Raw genomic sequence first — 12,106 nt, forward strand, 5'->3', positions numbered from 1 at the left:
AGCACCGCAGCCAGCTTGCCGCCTCTTCGCTGCTCTCTGAGCGTCAGCACGCTCTCTGCTCAACTCTGAGCTCTGTCCCTCTCTGTGTCTGAGAGACTAACTAACTGAGCTGCCTGGCTCCACCCTCCCTATATATATCCCTAACGGGCTCCCTCTGCTGGTATGAGGTGGTAGGGTGGAGGTGTGAGAATGTGTGAGGGCCTCTTGTGAAGAAGTCCATCCATGCACCCTTCTGGGATCTGTGGCACCAATGCGCAGCAGGGCGCCACATTCCCCCCTAGTAAAACTCAGTACTCCTGGACTGAAGCATTTTTCTCAAAACAGGTTAAACAAATTAACAATTCTTCCCTTTATGGGAGGCACTTTTCTTGAACGTTACAGGTAACATTATAATACAATAACAATAGAGTTACAGCAAGTCCCGTAACATGGTGTCCATTTCACCGATGAAAGAACATGTGTAATATGAGGGACCCGCCTGAAAACCCTCAACGTAGGCCCTGGGCGTGGCTACAGGACATAGGTGATTCGGGGTCAGACCACTTCTTCGGCCACGCCAAACGGATTTTTGCTCTGTGGTCAGTAAAAGGCACTCCAGGGAGTGCAACTATGTACATGAACTGTTTTTGGGCTGCTCACAGTCCTCAGCCTACGAGTCCTTGTACCCTTACGGGTAACTATTTATACTGCAGGTATTTTTAACTTACTCCTTATACCTGACAGGGGTCTGGCCTTTTGTGCTACGCGATGACCTACGTAGTACTGGGATGCGTGTAGTGTGGATGCTTGCGCTATTTTCCGCTCTATCAGCTCTATGTGTTGGTGGACTGCAAGACTGCTTTAACCTCTCTACGGGACTGGCAAGTTCACTGGTTACTGGGCCTACTGGCTCTGCTTCCACGAGTGATCCTTCTTCTGGGGATTCTTCCTGAGCAGGCTCTTCCGGGGCACTTACAGGTCTTACTTGCAGTGGAGAGTCTTCTGGCTGTTGGTAGAAGTGTAGCACAGGTATTATTACCGCTCCATCCAGTTGAGGCCAATCTGCCGGGAAATCTCCTAAGTCAGTATGGAGTACTTCTTCTTTGGACTCCTCCGGTACAGTGAGAGGCACTTCCTCCTGGGGCTTCAGCGGACTTGGGCACAACTTCAGATGGTCTCTTGATACCATTGCAGTTGTTCTTCCTCCGTCTTTGCTAATTGGACAGGTTTTCCTATTGTCGAATCTGGAGTTCAACACAGTGTAAGGTTCCCTTTCCCACTGGTCGTCCAGCTTGTGGCCTCTTCTCTTTCGTTTCAGCACAACTTCTCCAGGTGTCAAGGGTTCGGCTAGTGCACTCTTGCTGTACTGTGCTTCCTGCTTATCTCTCACCCTACTTAGACTGGGATGCGACACAGGCCTGTACTCTCCTGTACTGCTCCTGTCGAGTCGCATCCCAGTCTTCAGTGGACATATCTGCTTCTGGCTCTACCACTCCAAGATCCAGGTCCATGGGCAACTTTCCGGGTCTTGTTCTCATGAGGTACGCTGGAGTACAATTGGTGGAACTCACAGGTATGTGATTGTACAGATCTACCAGGTCAGGTAGTTTGTCCGGCCACTGGTTTCTTTCTTCTAAAGGTAAGGTCTTCAACAGGTCGATGACTATGTTATTCATCTTTTCACATAACCCATTGGTTTGGGGGTGGTACGGTGTAGTCCAGATCTTCTTACACCCGTACAGATGGCAAAACTCTTTGAACAGCTCGGCTTCAAAGGCAGGGCTTTGATCCGTCAGCACCTTTTCCAGGTATCCATGGGGCCTGCAGAAGTATGCTTGAAATGTCCTTGCTGCAGTTTCTGCCATCAGATCCTTGACGGGGGCTACCACCAGGATCCGGGAGTAGTGATCCACCATGGTCAGAGCATACGAGTAGCCTGACCTGCTAGGTGACAGCTTGACATGGTCCAGAGCGACGATCTCCAGGGGCTGGGTTGTCTTGATGGACTGCAGGGGTGCTTTCTGGCTGCTTTAGTCTTTTCTTCTGAGGCTACAGGGTCCACAATCCCGGCACCACCTCTCTATGGAACTCCGCATTCCAACCCAGTAAAACCAATTCTTCAGGAGGGTTTCCAGCTTTTTCCAGCCAAAGTGCCCTGCTTGATCGTGTTAGGCCTCCAATACCATCTGGATGTCTGTCCTGGGCACTACGATCTGCCATACCATCTCATGGGTCCTGGAGTTGACATACCTTCGGCACAGCTTCTCTCTATAGATGAACAGCCGGCTTCTCTCATTCCACAGCTGCTTGGCTTTGGGAGGAGCGTCATTCTCCAGGGAAGAACCTTCCTGGGTTATCAGTTCTTTGATACGGCTGACAACCGGGTCGCTGTCCTGGGTCTCCTTCCAACTGTGGTGAAGTAAAGGGTTTAGCGTCTTACCACGACACCTCCTGGAGGTGCGCTGCTCATGGACCATCCCATTTCTGTGGAAGGCAGGTAGCTCAATCTCCTCCAGGTCATCCACTTCTTTTTCAGTATCCGACTGGTGCGGCATTCTGGATAGGGCATCGGAGTTGGCGTTCTTGTGGCCTGCCCGGTACTTAATGGTGAACTGATAGTTTGACAGCCGGGCCATCCAACGCTGTTCCATGGCTCCCAACTTGGCTGTCTCTAGATGTGTCAAGGGGTTGTTGTCAGTGTAAGTCGTGAACTTACTGGAGGCCAAGTAGTGCTTGAATCGTTCAGTGATGGCCCAGACCAAGGCCAGGAGCTCCAACTTGAAGGAGCTATAGATTTTTGGGTTCCTCTCGGTCGGACGAAGCTTCCTGCTAGCACAGGCGATCACCTTCTTTTTGCCATACTGCTTCTGACTTAAAACAGCTCCTAGTCCCTCGTTGCTGGCATCAGTGTACAGCAGGAAAGGTTGGCTGTAGTCAGGGTAGGCCAGGATTTCTTCGCCGGTCAGGATCTCTTTCATCACTGCAAAGGACTCAGCCTGCTCTTTACCCCACTGGAAGGGGGGGGGTCTTGCCTCTGTTGGACTGTCTTACCAGGAGATCTTGCAAACGCGCTGCCTTCTTGGTGTAGTCCTTTACAAATCTCCGGTAGTACCCGACCAGTCCCAGGAACTTACGTACCTCCTTGAGATTCTTCGGCTCCGGCCATTTCTGGATGGCCAGTGACCTTCTCCGTGTCTGGTGCTACTCCTTCTGGACTGACGATGTGCCCCAGGTACTGAACCTTCCGTTTGAGCAGGTGGCACTTGGAAGGCTTCAATTTCATCCCATACCGGGACAACGATTCAAATACCTCCGCCAGGTGCTTCAAATGGTCCTCTTACGTCTTAGAGTACATTATCACGTCATCCAGGTATAGCAGCATGGTCTCGAAGTTACGGTGTCCCAAACAGCACTCCATCAATCTTTGGAACGTTCCAGGGGCGTTGTAGAGTCCGAACGGCATACTGTTGAACTCGCAGAGTCCCATCGGGGTAGTGAAGGCCGTCTTCTCCCGGTCCTCCTCAGCAACTGCTACTTGCCAGTACCCACTAGTGAGGTCAAGGGTAGAGAAGTAATTTGCAGACTTTAATGCAGCCAGGGATTCCTCTATACGGGGTAAAGGGTATGCATCCTTGTGTGTTATGCGATTTACCTGTCTACACACATCCTCATGCTTCCATCCTTTTTCCTGACCAGGATCAGGGAAGCTGTGCAGGGGCTACAGCTATCTCTTATTACCCCTGCCTTCCTCATGTCATGCAACATTTCCTTTGCTTTATGGTAGTGTGCTGGTGGTATGGGCCTGTAATGTTCTTTGATGGGTGGATGGTCACCTGTGGGTATATGGTGTTGTACCCCTTTAATTCTCCCAAAATCAAGTGGGTGTTTGCTGAATACCTGTTTGTATTCCTGGACCACCCTGTATACACCTTGTGTTTGGTGGCCGGGAGTGGCGTCAGTCCCAACATGGAGCTGTTGACACCAATCTCCCACCTGGGTTTCAGAGTCGTTATCCTCCACTCTGGTGAGGTTAAGGACTCCACTGTGTGGATAGCGTTGTTATTTACAGTGTACAATCTGGCAACAGTGGCATATCGTGTTAATTTGACTTCATCCTCTCCATAGTTTAGGAGGCGTACGGGCACCCTTTCATTGCGTACATCAACCACCCCTCTGGCAGTTAAGAGTGTAGGTCTGTGCTCCGAACTAATGGGCTCTACTACCGTCTGGTAGTTCTGTCCTTTGAGACCTATTGCTGCTCTACACCAAATCAGCATTTCACTAATCGGGGGAATCACAATGGGTATCGGGTCTGTCACCCGTACATTACCAATTTCTCCACCTGTTAGCTTTACCTGTTGCTGGTACATAAGGGCTCGGATCTCTTTCTGGAGCACCCTTCTCTGCCCTGGCTTGGCCGTGTCAGCCATCTGTTGGAGCAAGAAGAACACTTCTCCCAAACAGTTACCAACAACATTAGTACCAAGTATCATGTACAAGTCTGTATCATCAGGATTAGTCTCTACTACAATTAGTCCCTGGTCCTTCAGTTCCACTCTTCCCACCTTTACTGCCACATCCTTAACCCCGATTAGGTTAAGGGGAAGGCCATTGGAGGCATACACGGAAAGGTTTGGAGCTGGCGGGTGAAGTTCGTCTATGGACCAGAACCTTTTGTAGAGGACATCAGGCATGATGGTTACCTGAGATCGAGTGTCCAGCAGGGCAGGTGTCGCGATGCCATCCAGCACAATGGACAGGAAAGGTCTTCCTCCCACGAACCGATGGTACCAGTTTGATGGGCCTGGTTGATCTACTCCTGGGTGTCGGCCCTCAGCCCCAGGGTTTGCTCGTTTAACGGACAGTTCCGCGCTGTGTGGCCTGCCTTCTGGCAGCGGTAGCAGATGAATTCTCCAGGAGGGTGACGTTAGTCGTTGGTCCTCCCACGGGGTGGCGTTGTCCTCCTACGGGGTGGCGTTGTCCTCCTTCTTCTCCTCATCCAGGGGACATCCTCAGGACTGTCGGCGAGTAGGATCCTTCCTTCCGGCTCAGGCTCCGGCTATAGCTGCAGGGTGCTCAGGACAGTGGCCAGGGTTTTACTTAACTGGCTGTCCAGCTCACCAGGAGGCATTGTTTGCATCTTTGTTTCAGCCGTTAATGAAGGAGCAGTGGGTGCTGTGGGCACTGGGGTGGCCCCACCCTGGTAACGTTGGATAGCAGTATCTGATGTTTCCAGGGGCTGCAGACCCTTTATAGCCATGTCCTCAAGGGTGTCAAAGGTGGCATCTGGATGGTCTAAGGCCCACCACCATACAGTTCTGCTCTCCTCCTGGGATCTCAACCCCCGGATGAACTGTTCCGTCAGCATTTTATTTTCATTCTGTATGCTGGCTGGACTAATCTGTTTCAGGGCCTGCAGGGCTTCCTGAGGGCCAGGCATAGTCCCGGACACTGTCCTCAGGTTTCTGGACACAGTGGTAGATCCTCATCCGGAGATCTGTCTCAGTGCGGTTTTCAAACACAGTTTGCAGTCTTTTAAAGATGATGGATACCGATTCCTGGTCTGCGGCTGGCCAGGTTTCAACTTCCCGCTCTGCGGCACCAGTCAATTGTCCCAGCACAACAGCGGCTCTCTGTTTACCGGTCATAGAATACATGTCTAGCACACCGCATATTTTTCTCTTGATCCGGACAGGGTGTCCGGTTTGCCATTATACTGGGGGAGCCACTTCGCCCCAGGGATATACGGCAGGGCCATGGGTATTAACGGGGTCTGTAAGTACGTCATGCTCTACCACCTGAGTATGCCCCGGCAACTCTGAGAACAACTCCCGATTTCGCTGTAGTAGTTCTCGACACTGTTGCTTCTGGGCCGGCGATAGAGTCTCTGCTATAGTGACCTCTTCCACCTTGCCTTCAGGAGCGGCTCCCAGGCAAGGAGTTTCCACAGGTTCCTGGTCCCGCCACGACTTGAGCAAGTTCACATGGTATACTTGCTGCAGCTTTCTTCAGCCAGGCTGGTGGACTCGGTACTTCACTTCACTGAGTTTCTCCACCACCTCATACGGGCGTTGCCACTTGGCCAGGAACTTACTTTCGACAGTGGGAATGAGAACCCGAACATGATCCCCAGACTGGAACTGTCTCAGCCTTGCCGACCTGTTATACACCCTCGCCTGGACTTCCTGTGCCCGGAGGAGATGTTCCTTCACGATGGGCATAATTTCGCCATTCTCTCCTGTAACTGGGCAACATGTTCGATGATGCTCCGGTGGGGTGTGACCTCGGCCTCCCAGGTTTCCTTGGCAATGTCTAGGAGACCCCTTGGATGCCGGCCATATAGAAGCTCAAACGGAGAGAAGCCAGTGGAGGCTTGGGGAACTTCCCTGACGGAAAAAAGTAGAGACTGAAGCAGGTAGTCCCAGTCTTGACCATCCTCCTTGACGACCTTTTTGAGCATTGCTTTCAGAGTCTTATTAAAGCGCTCTACCAGGCCATCAGTGTAACATCCCTGGCGGCGTGCTGGCATCGCTTACCACCTCCCACCATGCAAGACCTCAATCTTACCTATCAGTCCAGGCTGCACACTTGGCTCCAGTGCCTGCTGTGCGCATGTCTCTTGTCTGATTGCTTAGGGCTGCGGCGCGGTTACTGCCTGATTATTATAGTTACTGTGTGCGCACTCCTAATGCGTCCCCAGCCTATTGTTGTGAGTCACTGGATACCTAAACCCCCTCCACCCAGTAGGAGGTGCCTGAGCAACACTTTCTTTCAGTGTGTTCTGTGCAACTGAGTTGCCAGGTCCTGTCCTGTATCTTGTCTGTTTCCGCCACCCTCGGGGCTGTATACCCAGGCCTGTTACCTGTATCTGTGACTTCTAGTCTGTTTCCGCCACCCTGGGGGCTGTATACCCAGGCTCATTCCTGTATCTTGTTCCTGGTTCAGTTCCTGTCTGAACAGTGTCCTAGCCAGTTACTTGTTTGTCTCTATGTTCGTATCTTCCCTTTTCCTGCAGTGTCTGAACCTGCACCTAACTCCAACTCGTTGTCTCTGTACTTCTGTTAGTGAGCTTAGTGTCCACTCGCTACTTCATTGTAAGTACATTGTGTGTATCTGTTCTGCTTGTCTACCGCACCTGCGGTTTTGCTCTGCTCTGCTTGTCTACCACACTTGCGGGTTTTGCTCTGCTCTGCTTGTCTACCGCACTTGCGGGTTTTGCTCTGCTCTGCTTATCTACCGCACCTGCGGGTTTTGCTCTGCTCTGCTTGTCAATCGCACCTGCGGGTTTTGCTCTGCTCTGCTTGTCTACCGCACCTGCGGGTTTTGCTCTGCTCTGCTTGTCTACCGCACCTGCGGGTTTTGCTCTGCTCTGCTTGTCTACCGCACCTGCGGGTTTTGCTCTGCTCTGCTTGTCTACCGCACCTGCGGGTTTTTCTCTGCTCTGCTTGTGTACCGCACCTGCGGGTTTTGCTCTGCTCCGCTTGTCTACCGCACCTGCGGGTTTTGATCTGCTCTGCTTATCTACCACACCTGCGGGTTTTGCTCTGCTCTGCTTGTCTACCGCACCTGCGGGTTTTGCTCTGCTCATCTTGTCTACCACACCTGCGGGTTTTGCTCTGCTCTGCTTGTCTACCGCACCTGCGGGTTTTGCTTTGCTTTTCTTGTCTACCGCACCTGCGGGTTTTGCTCTGCTTTGCTTGTCTACCTCACCTGCGGGTTTTGCTCTGCTCTGCTTGTCTACCGCACCTGCGGGTTTTGCTCTTCTCCGCTTGTCTGCCGCATCTGCGGCTCTGTTCCTGTATCCCAGTCTGTACTGGTCCCTATCCTGCCTGCGTTCCTACCTGCCAGTACCCACCTGTCTGCATACCAGCTGTGCCTGCCAGTACCCACCTGTCTGCAAACCACCCGTGCCTGCCAGTACCCACCTGTCTGCATACCAGCCGTGCCTGCCAGTATGTCAGCCTAACCTGCCTGTTCCTGCATTCCCCGGTGTGGGTCAACAGCTGTGACCTGGGTCTGACCTGGAGTAGCACCTGGTCCCTCTGCTCGGTTCCTCCCTGGTTCACGGAGTTCGACTGAGCCGCTGTGCGAACTTGGTCGGACCGAGTTGATACTTAGTCACGCCCCTCCAGGCACTCCTCGGTTCATGGTCCAGTGGGATCACTAACCACGCTCACGCCAGTCAGTCCGGGCGTGTGCGTAACAGTTTGCTCAGGCCATGGTCCCCGTTGAGCCCCACGGCCCTTCGCTCTCGTAGACATTTGAATTCTTGTCTGGCGAATACGTGCGCCAAGGAAAATTTTTTTCTCAATCTGAGGTCCAGGCGATTTACGCACCAGTCCAAATGGAGCTATCAGCACTCATTCCTGCGGATCCACCACGGTACTACGAGGATCCAAAACAAAGCCGTGTGTTTGTGGAGCAATGCATGCTGCATTTCAAATTCTATGCTCACTATTTTCCCACTGATTGGGTTAAAGTAGCATTTATGATGTCCTACTTAGCGGGTGATGCCTTGAATTGGATCACCCCCCTATGGGAAGCATGGGAACCTATCGTCTCTGACCTGCAGGCCTTCCTGGTGGCCTTTCTAATGGTCTTCAACTACCCTAACCCTGAAGCTTCTGCTAAAGCTTCCCTTCCCAATACCCTGGAGCAGTCCCGATGGGTGATGGGTGTAGGTAGCCCACCAGCTCTCCAGCCTGAAGAGACTGCTGCCCACACAGAATCCACACAGGATGACTATGCTCCACAGAATACTTCTCTTCCCAACCTCAAGAGGCAGTCCAGACGTGCAAGGCGTAGAGGTAAACCGTCATGCCAGGTTCTGTCCTCCCAAAGACCTCCTGTTCCCCAGCCTGTAGAGGCAGCTACCCGCACAGAATCCATAAAGGATGACCATGTTCGGTAGGCAAAGCAGAGGCCGGAACTCAGTCACAAAATCGGATTGCGGTCCCGATGCGGTTGTTTGGGACACCCTGACGGTCTTTGTCCAGCAAAGGTTGGAGAATCCCAAGACATTAGGTCTGAAGGAAAGGCTGCCCTTGGCATTAGTGTTTCCTCTCCACTGATGACCGTGACTGTCTCCGTGGCAAGTGAATGCCTCGGATTAACCGGAAGTTTCGGGCGCAAAGCCTTGAAGAGTCGGTGTCTGATTCCTGTCCGACAACTCCAGAATCCGGTTTGGGCATTGTCAGCGGAAGGATGAGCCCTACTCAGAAACAGTCAAAATATGTCTGTACAAATTAAGCTCCAGATTGGAGCATTACACATGAAGAAGTTCACATTCCAGGTGCTGTCTGGTTTACCCACAGGTCGTCCAGAGCCGAGAGATCTAGTGCCCGCTCAGGTCTGGAGATCCTGCATGGTGTTTCCTGGGGGACTGCTGAGGTACAAGGGGTGTCCAGTCCCCATATCTTCGGACAGTTAGCAGTGTCTTCTTCTTCTTCACCAGATCTGCTAGTCGCTGACTCGCTGTGCGCTGAAGTCTCCGAAGGAAGGGAAGCGGAGGCATTGTCCCCACACAGTCTCGACGATTGTACTAATGATCTGGCTTCAGGTACCGCCCCGCCTCGCAGACGTGTCATCTCAGAAACCAGACTGAAGTTGGTCCCTAAGCAAGGATCCTCCATCTCTAATAAATCTGGCAATAAGTCCATCAAGGCGGTGGCTACCTCCAAGTCTCTGCACCCCTCCAACCAGGCGGAGGACTTTCAATTGTCTCCTGAATCCTCCGGGGTGCTACCTGATAACAAATGGAGAGAGACTTTTCTGCACCCTGTAACTGGTACTTCACCCACTTCATCCAGTAAACTTGGCAAAGTGTACGTCAAGGCGGTGGTTACCCCCGAGTCTCTGCACCCCTCCAACCCAGTGGAGGATCTCCAGTTGTCCCGTGAATCCTTTGGGGTGCTACCCGATATTAACAAATGAAGAGAGACTTTCCTGTGTCCTGTTCCTGGTACTTCACTCACTTCATCTGTTGCTGAGGATGGCTCGATGGAAGGAAGCATCCTAGTCACCAAGATGGTGAGACCAGTTTCGTTCCCTCTAAGGGTCAGAAGAGGTAATCTTCTTGAAGAGAAGGATCGGCCTCCAAATTCTCTGCAGAAAATCCTTGCAGTCTTGAAGAAGAGGGGGCGTAAGGGGGGGGGTACTGTAACATCCCTGGCGGTGTGCTGGCATGGCTTACCACCTCCCACCATGCAAGACCGCCATCTTACCTATCAGTCCAGGCTGCACACTTTGCTCCAGTGCCTGCTGTGTGCATGTCTCTTGTCTGATTGCTTAGGGCGGCAGCACGGTTACTGCCTGATTCTTATTGTTACTGTGTGCGCACTCCTAATGCGTCCCCAGCCTATTGTTGTGAGTTACTGGATACTTAAACCCCCTCCACCCAGTAGGAGGTGCCTGAGCAACACTTTCTTTCAGTGTGTTCTATGCAACTGAGTAGCCAGGTCCTGTCCTGTATCTAGTCTGTTTCCGCCACCCTGGGGGCTGTATACCCAGGCCTGTTACCTGTATCTGTGACTTTTAGTCTGTTTACGCCACCCTGGGGGCTGTATACCCAGGCTCGTTCCTGTATCTTGTTCCTGGTTCAGTTCCTGTCTGAACAGTGTCCTAGCCAGTTAATTGTTCGTATCTTCCCTTTTCCTGCAGTGTCTGAACCGGCACCTAACTCCAACTCGTTGTCTCTGTACTTCTGTTTGTGAGTTTAGTGTCCACTCGCTACTTCATTGTCAGTACCTTGTGTGTATCTGCTCTGCTTGTCTACCGCACCTGCGGTTTTGCTCTGCTCTGCTTGTCTACCGCACCTGCGGGTTTTGCTCTGCTCTGCTTGTCTACCGCACCTGCGGGTTTTGCTCTGCATGTCTACCGCACCTGCGGGTTTTTCTCTGCTTTGCTTGTCTACTGCACCTGCGGGTTTTGCTCTGCTTGTCTACTGCACCTGTGGGTTTTGCTCTGCTCTGCTTGTCTACTACACTTGCAGGTTTTGCTATGCTCTACTTGTCTACCGCACTTGCGGGTTTTGCTCTGCTCTGCTTGTCTACCGCACCTGTGGGTTTTGCTCTGCTCTGCTTGTCTACCGCACCTGCGGGTTTTGCTCTGCATGTCTACCGCACCTGCGGGTTTTTCTCTGCTTTTCTTGTCTACTGCACCTGCGGGTTTTGCTCTGCTTGTCTACTGCACCTGTGGGTTTTGCTCTGCTCTGCTTGTCTACTGCACCTGCGGGTTTTGCTCTGCTCTGCTTGTCTTCCGCACCTGCGGGTTTTGCTCTGCTCTGCTTGTCTACCGCTCTGTACCTGTATCCCAGTCTGTACTGGTCCCTATCCTGCCTGCGTTCCTACCTGCCAGTACCCACCTGTCTGCATACCAGCCGTGCCTGCCAGTACCCACCTGTCTGCATACCACCCGTGCCTGCCAGTACCCACCTGTCTGCATACCAGCCGTGCCTGCCAGTACCCACCTGTCAGTATGTCAGCCTAACCTGCCTGTTCCTGCATTCCCTGGTGTGGGTCAACAGCTGTGACCGGGGTCTGACCTGGAGTAGCACCTGGTCCCTCTGCTCGGTTCCTCCCTGGTTCACGGAGTCGACTGAGCCGCCGTGCGACTTTGGTCAGACCGAGTTGATACTTAGTCACGCCCCTCCAGGCACTCCTCGGTTCATGGTCCAGTGGGATCACTAACTACGCTCACGCCAGTCAGTCCGGGCGTGTGCGTAACAATCGGTCTGTGGATGGTAAATGGAGGTTCGCAGCTGGGTAATTCAAAGCACTTTATATAGCTCCTTCATCACCTTGCTCATGAATAGGGTTCCTTGGTCCATCAGGATTTCCTTCGGCAGGCCGGTCCTGGCAAAGATGTGGACATGTTCCCGAGCTATGCTTCTACTGGACAAATTCCTTAAAGGTACCGCTTCGGGGTACCGGGTCGCTTAGTCCATGATGACCAAGATGTATTGGTGGCCCCAGGCTGATTTAACTAAGGAGCCCACGAGGTCCATGGCAATCCTCTCAAAGGGAACTTCTACACAGGTAGTGGAACTAAGGCGCTACAGAAGTGGGAAGAGGGAGCGGTTATCTGGCAGGTGGGGCAGGACCTACAATAGTTTACGATCTCCTGGTAA

This window comes from Phyllobates terribilis, unplaced genomic scaffold (genome assembly GCF_046119375.1).
Source record: "Phyllobates terribilis strain yellow unplaced genomic scaffold, ASM4611937v1 Scaffold_1__5_contigs__length_1240528914, whole genome shotgun sequence".
Classification (NCBI taxonomy): domain Eukaryota; kingdom Metazoa; phylum Chordata; class Amphibia; order Anura; family Dendrobatidae; genus Phyllobates; species Phyllobates terribilis.